General features: G+C 46.7%; 1 pseudogene; it reads right to left on the bottom strand.

The window, feature by feature from the left end:
- Positions 1-5,894: 5,894 nt before the first annotated feature.
- On the bottom strand, positions 5,895-9,475 carry LOC123084537 (putative disease resistance RPP13-like protein 1; annotated as a pseudogene).
- Positions 9,476-10,570: the final 1,095 nt, after the last annotated feature.

Below are 10,570 nucleotides of genomic sequence, written 5' to 3'. Positions count from 1 at the left end.
CTATAAATATGTGAGAACGATTTTGCGGCTGATCCGATTCACTCCATTAAAGATAACTTGCAAAAACTTTACATTTATGTTATGATTTTACTAATGTAGAGGTATGGGATTAGATGACATCATGCAACTGGTAAGGAGAAGGACACACCTAGCACTATGGGAAAAACACTCGGCCAGTTTGCAGTTGCGGGTTTAGATATAAGTCGAGTACCTCATACTCAGTTTACAGACGACACGTGGCAGCAGCGTGAACCCTCGGTCAGTGACAGAATGCTGACAGGTAGCACATGGCTGTAAGCCGTCACTTCAAAAGGCCACTCTGCTTACCTGTGCATAGACGGCTTATCTGTAATCCGCACACTCCTCATAACAGACAGCTAAGCTAGTTATCAAAGCTTACAAGTAAACCATGTATCCATGCCAGCAACACACACAGTGTGAAATGTGAATGCACGTACACCATATTACATTGATAAAGTTTCCGCATCGGTGAACAATCTGTTAGCTCTGAGTTGAACAGCCCCTCTGTCAAGCCGAATTTTGATGTGTGGTGGTTTCGGATTCAAGCTATCAAGGCGATTTCTGGACTGATTGTGCTGCCTAGATCCACCTTATTGGAGAGGAGAGGAGAGGCTCAAGAAGAAATGTGCAATGAGAGTATACAAAACTGATCGAACTGAAGACTGGTTGGTTTTGATGGTACAACAGCAATCAACAGGGGTGGCACACATCCGTTGGGCACACGTCGCATCGATAGTCCTATAAGAATTGAAATTCCTTTTCCTTCGGATCAAATTAAGGGCCTCATAAGGAAATCTAAAGAATTTTACACCCAGGGGCCAGGGTGGTAGCATCCAGAACGACAGCCCGGCGACCCAAAAGACCCAACATTGCTGTATCACACCTGCCTCACACGTCTCATTTTTGCACGCAAATGGAAGCCAGACGACCCATGATGCTCTGAGAAGACGGCAGCTCGACACGACACGCTCATAGACAGTGTGAAATGCAAATTTTCCGCACCGGTGAACAATTTGTTAGATCTGAATATTAAAAAAAAGGGCCTGCTGCCGAGTTTCAGATTAAAGCTAACACGATGGTCAATGGGAATTTGTGCATCGGTGAACAAATTTTGTGAATGCTAAAAAAAAAATTTCTGCCTAGATCGACATTATTTGGAGAGGAGAGGAGAGGAGAGGCGCAAGAAGAAATGTGAACCTTTTTCGCTGTAATTGCTGCTGCTATACATTGGCACGGGAACAGATCGACCCCGCCATGCGAGCCATCTTCAGGCTTCGGGCTCCCCAGGCACCGTTCTTGCCCAGAGGTCGTCGTGGCCTTCATGACCACCCGATGCTCCAGGCGCCAGAACCGACGGAGAGCCACCACCACGAGCGCCCGCATCCCGACCACCACCGTCTCGGCGGGCAACCCCCTCCTCTCCCTCTCCCACTTCGTTGGATACAAGGTGGCATTTTGGGGCTGGCGGCGCTAGGACGCAGACGGATATCGGTTGGGGCATACGGAGGCCGCACAACCTTTTTTTTGCTTGCCGCCGGTGCCGATTTGCGGCGGAGATGCCCAAGAGCGACAGTGACGTTTTTTTTCTAGAGCACGACGAGAGCGAGGACGAGAGTGGCATGGGCACTGGGCCAAGCCCAAGTGGTCCTGTGTTTTCTCTCTAGGCATTTTCAGCCCATATTTAGTTGTTTTGTTTTATTCTAAAAAAAAATAGAAGCGCAATAATAAGAACCTCACAGATTCACATAGTGATAACATGCTGTGCTAAAAAAATGAACATAATAAGAACCTCGCAGATTCACGCTTTACTAAAAGACATCATGAAAAAAAATATAACATAACACAAATCACAAAACTATGGAGGTTGTTAAGCTACTTGTCATCACTAAACTGTAAACTCGGGAACTCTTGCCCACAAGTTGGCAACTCCTACAAATAATGTGATATTCAAATTATCAGCCAATCATGTACACTAATAAACGAAGTATCTTAAGCCTTGGGGAATGAATGTTGTTGATCAAACATCCAAATGTTTTGCTTCATGAACATCCTAGTTTAAATAATCAGCAAACCATGTTTGATTTTTGGGAGCAGTTATTTTAGGGGCTGTTGACCACACAAAGAGGTGTAATCAAAGGAAATTCCGATAATCAAATGCACACATGCGCCTACACTCATATCCAACTACAATGCAGTGGTTCAAAGTTTTTTTTTTTGGTTCTTTTTTAGACAGAATTTCTTTTTCTCCTTTTATAGGAAAACATGGATTTGATGGTTAGATTCCTAGTTAGGCTTTTTCTTTTGAGGGTAGTTAGGCTTTTGTTGGTGGGATTAGATTTCCTTTGAGACGATATTGTGCAGTTTGGGCCGGCCCACGAACGCTGGATGCACTCCTCTTCGCTCCCTTTTTTTTCCGTGTCGCTCACTGCTCTCAAAAAACAACCCGTAGTGAAAACCAGCCTCCTAGTTTGAAAAAAAGACAACTACTAATTATTAAAAAAATTAGAAAGTTCATAGCTTAGATTAAAATTATCATTAACTTTAAAAATGTTCATGAATTGTTAGAATGTTATGAAATTGGAAAATGTTTGTGTACTTTTTTCAAAATATTCATTAATTTGGAAAAAGTTCACAAATATTATTTTTCAGGATTTTTCTAAAAATATATATGAATTTAGAAAATGTTCTTGAATTTGAAAAATGCATGCATTCCAACAAAATCAAAATCAAAATCATATAGTAATTCTTTTCATATAAAATGTGAACAAATTTGGAATAATGTATACAAATTTAAATTATTTACGAAATTGAAAAATATTCAAGCTCACCACTCCAAAAATGGGCTAGACGCATGCAGTCTTGATAGCATTAACGCATGCCAGGTTCTGCAGTTAGTTTCCAGCTGCCATATGTATAAAACTAGGGTGCTTGTTCAGAATACATGGGATAAATAAACAGAGTAAGGAGTGCTCATTTTTACATACCTCTAACCAGCCAGCCAGTCGCTACTGAAGCAAATGGGGCATCAACAGTATCAGTATGAACCTCTTCTTACCTTTTCGCCGGTCAGCATTAATTCAGACGTGCCTCAGTAACAAACATAAATCTGTACTCCCTCCGTTCGGAATTACTTGTCGTGAAAATGGATGTATCTAGACATATTTTAGTTCTAGATACATTCATTTCCAAGACAAGTAATTCCGAACGGAGGGAGTAGATCTGAAGCAGCAGGCTTTCTATCTACTCCCTCCGTCCGAAAATACTTGTCATCAAAATGAATAAAAGGGGATGTATCTAGATGTATTTTAATTCTAGATACATTCCTTTTTGTCCATTTTGATGACAAGTTTTTTCGGACGGAGGGAGTATATATGCAAGTGCTCATTCATACCACATAAGGTAAACAAACAGAGCAGGGAACGCGCAACTAAAAAGCCCTTCTACAGCACATGCCCTGCAGATCTGAAGCGGCAGGCTTTCTGGAGCAAGAAAAGTTTCATCACGCAAGAAAAATGGTCATGGCACATGGCAAACTATGCCTGCCAGGTATGAAACCAAAGTATTGCAAATACATAACTATTACTCATAACGGAAGTGAATGATAAAAGAGATCTTCAGTTACATGGCATGTGATGTGATGGCGCACAAGATCTTCAGTTACATGGCGTGCAACAGCACACAAAAGATAACGATTGCAATCCGGTACAAACCAAAAATACAACATACTGCAGCAGACTCTAGCAGAACAGGACAATAATAACAAGATACATAATAGACACTATTTTGGGCAATTGTCCCGTGAATGGATAATAGCCTGAAGAAAAACATAACCAACAACGCGATTACAAAAGCCACCGTCAGTGATTGTGGCATTAGAGGACAGTAGGTGGTAGAGTGCGAGAGGGCAATGAATGAGCCAATCAGCAAAGCAGGAGGATAATCCTAGGGGATCAGAACCGGGCGGTGAAGCAGGAGACAGAGTCGAACTGTACGACGAGCCAGCCTGGAGTGCTCCACCTTGTAACAGATTCTGGAGCCTGGAGCGAACTCGTCACTTGGTTGAATTTCCTTTATGGCCTGCTATAAAGTTGAAGTAAACAAATGAAAAAAAAACTTTGACACAAAGGGCGTATTTAAAAGATAGAAAATTAAACAAAAAGCATATGTATAAGGAAAGGCTACATGTATCTTTGAGAGTGCAAAAGTGGCTGACCGGAGCTAATTTACCTTTCCGTTTATTTGCAGATGGGAATTTGAATAACACTTCATCTAATGTTCTTCCAGCGGATATGCGCGATCTTTGGCCAACTTTCTCCATCAGGTGCTCGGCAGCTCTCCTTCAACAGCTCACTGCAATCTCATATGCATATCTGTTGGAGGGACGGCGGCAGATCCGGTAAACATGATATGTTGCGGCAGCAAGTGATCAAGAGATTCCTCAGATTGGGGAAGCCCTTCAGAATTGTTGGCAGGGAATTCATTTGACAGTCACGGAACGATAGGGTCCTGACAGATGTGAAATTTACGGATTCGTCTAGTGAAATGAATGGTTCCTTGCATTCATCAAAAGAGAGAGATGGTGGAACTGTGGAACCTTCAGCTGAGAACATGTTATTGAGTAGTGCAGAACTGCTAACTTGGAGTATGTGGTTGACTTGAAACTGTGAGATACACTCAGGGATGAGTTTCGGAACATCAGCCAAATGTACGAAATCAAATTCCTGGCTAGACAATCCTTCAAGCCTACATAAATCTGGCAAGTGATACAGAATGAGTGCACGAACAGAGGTGATGCTACCAACAGACAAGCTTGCGGGGCTTCTGCAATTGTTTATGCTAATATAGTTCACTTGTGGCCAGTCAGCACAGAGGAAGTCAGCTGCAAGCACGCAGTTGTCTATACTAAGGCTCCTAAGGGATAATGGGAAGCATTATGCTCCACGTGCCAACTCTAAACAAGGGCAGGATCCCAGTCCAACTTCTGAAAGGGAGGTAGCAGCTCGTAAGCCCCCGAATGACCTGAGACACCAGCTATCTCCGATGAATAAAGAGTCAAGTTTTGTCAAATGTTGGAGGACCTCTTCTGAAGGAAGTGTAGTTAAAGTCATAATCTCCACCAAGACCAATCTTTTGAGTGAGGCCAGGCCATCAAGGCAAACAGCTAAAGCTCCATCTGTAATACTGCATGAAGAAAGTTCAAGTTCACAAAGTCCTGATGGTGGAACCAGTGGCAGCCCAATGCTCCTTTCATAGATGAGTCTCATCCTCAGCTCGTGACACAATATACATGCCATGATGACATCCTCTTTTACCAATACTTCATCTTTCTCTCTTTCTATAGCATTTTCAAGTTTTTGAACATGTGCCACATCTACATGCACAAATATCATCAACTGCTTTAGAAATGAATGTTCCTGTGAGAGTAGTCTCGTAATATCTGATCCTAAATCTAACTCCCAGATTAAACCAAGTCATGATGCCAAGTGGTTTGCCATCATGAAATTCTCTCTCTTATCATCATGTTCCAACGCATCGTTGGAAATAAATACAAGCAGTGGGCATTTGTGTACTAGTAATGTTTTAAGGCATAGTGGAAGACAAGGTAATGTCTTTAGGTTTGGCACATCTCGGAGGACAAGTGAAGAGCAATTCCTATATAGTTCAATATTAGATGGTAGTCTTTGCAAAGCACTGCAATTAACAAAGCTCAAAGATTCCAAATTCTCAAAATGCGAACCATCAAGTAACCAGCCTGGGTATTTTGAAGATTTGTAACCGTCAATTTCAAGATTCTCAAGTTGAGGCGGTGGCATCAAGCCTTCTAGAACCTCAAAATGTAAACTATCCTCTGAATTCGTTTTATTCTTGGAACCCTAGACAAGTCGCAAGCTGCCAAGATGAATTTTCTGATGCAACTTTGATTCTAAAGCTTGATCCTTCCCCGTGCCATTCTCAATATTTGTGACACATAAACTGCCACGAATCTGGTTCATGTCCCCTAGTTGTTGCAACTCATATCCATTTTTATTTTGTACAGAAAATTCCTTGAGTTGTTGAAGTGAAGTTAGCATGCCAATGTTAGGAATTTGAGGCAGTGCTTCTTCGCTTGACGCGTATATTGTATCATCATGACATTCAAGATGCCGTAACTTTCTTAAATCACACAGCTTCTCAGGCAAACTCTCAACTTTGTGACTAAAAAGAAGTAACTGCAAGTGGTAAAGAGTACACAATGATCTTGGCAATTCAAAAATCAGTGTTCTGATGATGTTCAAATACCGAAGGTGCTTCAACTTACCAACAGATTCGGGCAACTTACTGCTGCTGTAAGATGTCAAATATAGTACACGCAACTTCTTCAAATTTTGTAGTAACTGATTAAAAATGCCACTTACATCTTCCATAAGCGGTTCTATGCAGATTATAGTGCGTAAATGATGTAGCTTGCATATACTTTGCTTGTGTTGCATCATACTACCAACACAAACAGATATATGTCGAACAGTGGATGGAATTTCCATCACCTTATCATCTTCCAACCTGAAGTAGTCTTCCTTGGAGAGTGATTCTGCCAGATCATGAAGGAGATCGTGCATAACATAGCATTTCTTATAAAATGGTTGAAAGAACGAAACAGAGATCATCTCCTTGAAGTAATCTCTCGCAATATCTTCAACTCTCTTGTTTTGATTGCATGAATCTATGAGGCCCTCAGCCATCCAAAGATGAATCAGCTCATCAATGACATACTTGTGGCCTTTTGGAAACAAGCTGCAGTATAGGAAGCACCTATGTAGACGTGGATCTAACTTATCATAACTCCACAACAGAGCTCTCATGGGCTCACTTAATTTGTCAACCTGTATGGTAAGAGCATTCTTCCATGCCACGATATTTGTTTCCCCTTTCAACTGGGAACCCACAACTTTTGCCGCCAAAGGAGATTGTCCAAGCCTTTTAGCAATCTTATCTGCAAAATCTTCCAACCTCTTGCGCAACTGCGGATTTCTGATTTCTGGCCCAGAGAATGCATGGTGTTTGAAGAGTGCCAAGAACTGAGCATCTGCCATGTTTTCAGATGACACACTTCTTCACAACAAAGAGCAACTGGAAATGTATCCCTTCGAGAAGTTACCAAAACTTCGCTTCCCGTCTGTTGAGAAACTAGAGGAGCTAACAATTGGTCCCATTCCCTCTGATTGCCAGGTTCAAACCAAACATCATCCAACACAAGTAGGAATTTCCCTGATTCTTGCAGTATGTCTGTCAATTTGCGTTGCAGAGTATCAAGGTTATCAATGCGTGGGCATTCCCCCCGAGAGGCCGACTCAATGATCTCTCGTGTATGACGGCGAACATCAAGTTTGCGTGAGATGCTTACCCACATTGTCACATCAAAATATTCTTTTACCCTCTTGTCATTGTAAACAAGCTGTGCCAAGGTGGACTTTCCCATGCCTCCAGCTCCAACAATGGCCAAACCTGAGTACATAGCAACACTAGACTCAATAGTAATAGTAGTTGTCTTGGTAAGAAGATTTATTATACAATCGCGATCATTATCACGACCAATTACTTTTAAAGGTGGAAGTGATGTGGTCTCAGGAACAACAACTAATGTTTTGGTGGGGCTTGCTGCATTATAACCAGCTGGTACGCAGAGCAGTTGACGGAAGTCCCTGGCTTTCGCCAGGTGGTCTTCAGTTCATTCAGATGTTGAATTAGCTTTCTGTTCTTAGAGCTCAGATTGGACAACCTGCTTGATGCAGCACGCAGAGGCTTCATTAAAGTGTTGTTGATGGAGGATGCATTGGCTGCCAAGGAATCCGTCCCCTTTGCTTGGCGCTTGAGGAGGTTGTATACATGCTCGTCCAGCAGTCTTCAGCCATGTAGATGCCTTCTTTGAGTTCCTGAAGCCATTTGCCCAACTTGGGCCTGTGGTTTCCCTTATCTGCTGCTTCAATCAACAGCTCGAACGGCGGCAAGACAGCGGTCTCCAGTTCATGGAGCTCACTTTCGATATCCACTCCAAGGTACGTTGAAGCATTTTAAAGGAGCTTCTCTAAAGCCGGTGATGCAGCCAATTTTACCGAAAAAGGCTTTCGCCCAGCTTAATATATAAAGCACCGATCCACAAGCATCACTATACAAACTCACGCCACCACCACACACGACACACACACCCAAGACAAGATACAAGGGTGCCGAGCACCGCCACACCACCCCAATGACTACCAAGCCACTACAAATGCGCGAGGATGATCCGCTTGGAGCCAACGGAGACCTCCAATCCTCCGAGGAGAGGTGAGATGGTAAACGACAGAACAAGGACTCCAATATATGATGGTGCCTCCTAGAAGGTAACGACCACTGATAGCCGTCACCATCCGATCCCAAAGATCGAGTTTTCACTTGGAGCAACTCGAAGGAGTAAGGGCACCGCGATGGAGCCTTCATGAAGGATACGCTGTCCACAGACACCGCCGCCGTCGCCCAATTCAAGATTGGGCAAGTGATGTACCCGGCACACCCACCCCTCCGACGCATCCTAGTTCCGCAAACCACCAACGGCCATCCATCCGTGTGGTCATGGCCGCTCGCCCGCACCCGAGGCGCAAGTTCCAGCCACAAACGTCGTGCCTCCCGTCGCTAGGGCCGCCGCCCTGCATCTAGACACCCCGAAAACTGACCAAAGTGACCGGCTTTGGGCCAAAGGGCACACTCGGCCGAAGAAACCGCAGCATACGTCCCGCCTCGGACAACGCCGGAGCCGTGTCAGCCCACACAAGGCCCGGGAACGGGGGAGGAGGGGGGCGGACGCACCCGGGCCGGCACACCCATGTGCCATCGATGGGTGGCCCGATCTCGTCGGTGCCTCCCATCCCTCTAGCATGTCTCCCCACCGGACACCTCCTGTGTCGCCCCACCTCGAAGGCGAACGCAGCTCCACGCGAGGCCACCAACATACACCCGTCCACCAGCAAGAAGAGAGCCGAAGGGCCGTTGCCAATCGCAAAGGAAGCCCACCGAGGAGCCCAACTGCGCTGCCTACCGCCGTCCAGCCGCTGTAGCCTCCGGATTCCGGCCGGCCCGCCCACCGGCCAGCCGCTGCTCTGGTGCACCACCACCCGCCATGGCCATGGCCGGGGCGGAGACCAGCAGCCTGCGGCGCCCTCGGCCCGCACCGCTCGGCCCCAGATCTAGCCTCGACCTCGCCAATCCCAGCGACCAACGCGTGCCCTCTACCACCGTCGACCAGCCCCGGCGCACCGTCATGCTGCTGCGCCCAGTGCCTAGCACAGCACCCAGGCCCGGGTGAGCCACCCCCCGCCTCGCCACCCGCACGAGGGGAAGAGAAGCACCCCGCAGCCGCCGACCAGGCCGGGCTTCGCCCAGCTGCGCCCCCTGGCGGCGGCGAGGGAGAGAAGGAGGGGAGGAGGGATGCCCCAACCATCTTCGCGTATTTGGGTGTCTTTGTTACCCCAATGTCTCTGCCACCGCCGAACACAAGCTCTCCCCACGCTCCCTACCCTGTGTGTTTCTCGGCTACCCCTTAGAACACAAAGGATACCGCTGCTACGACCCCACATCGCGTTGCGTCATCGTCTCTCGTCATGTTATTTTTGATGAGACCATCTTCCCGTACGTGCCTCCCACAAACCGGTCCACAAACCAGTCCTCCGCAGCGCATCCCACAAAACCTCTCCACGCCCCCCCCCCCCCCCCCCCGCCTTCCCCATTGGCTGGCTCCCTCCCACCTACCTGCGACACCCCCATGCACCCCAATAGGATCGCCCATCCACCCGACAGCCCCCCACCAGGTCCACCCTCCACTAAATCCCACTGGGCCCCCGCATCCACCTCGTGCTCCCCGCCCATTTAGCGCGCACCTACCTTATCCCCATCCAACGCCTCTCCCTCGGATCACGCGCCCACCACGTCCGGTTCCCCTGCCCATGAATCGCCCTCGGATCCCGCGTCCGCGCATCTGCCTCCTCTTGCCACGCGTCCTCCTCGGATCACGCACCTGCCCGTCCCGCTCATGGCGCCACTGCATCCACCTCCCTTTCTGCGCCAACCACCCCATCGCCTCCTCGCCTACAAGCTCGTGCCCAACCCGTCCAACCTCCTCACAATTCTCACAAAATGCACACTCGTGCCAAGTCCAGCTTTTGCCAACCAAAACGTCTTTTCTTAACAGCCACGACTACACCTCCCATCTCACCCATACCTGCCACCTACCGCTCTGCACTAAAAGACCCAAATTGGCACCACGCAATGCTTGATGAATTTGCTGCTTTAACAAAGAACTCGACTTGGTCTTTGGTTCCCAAACCTGCAGGTGTCAATGTGGTCACAGGAAAATGGATTTTCTGCCACAAGTTCAACACTGATGGTTCCTTGGCACGGTACAAAGTGCGTTGGGTGGTCCGCGGTTTCACTCAAAAGGAAGGGGTCGACTATGATGAAACTTCCAGTCCCGTGGTCAAGCCGGCGACGATCCGTGTTGTCTTGAGCATTGCCACGTCGAGCTCATGGCCCATTCATC

Source organism: Triticum aestivum, chromosome 4A (assembly GCF_018294505.1).
Source record: "Triticum aestivum cultivar Chinese Spring chromosome 4A, IWGSC CS RefSeq v2.1, whole genome shotgun sequence".
NCBI lineage: Eukaryota > Viridiplantae > Streptophyta > Magnoliopsida > Poales > Poaceae > Triticum > Triticum aestivum.
Note: the sequence above shows the minus strand (reverse complement) of the source record. Positions and strands in the feature narration are given on the sequence as shown.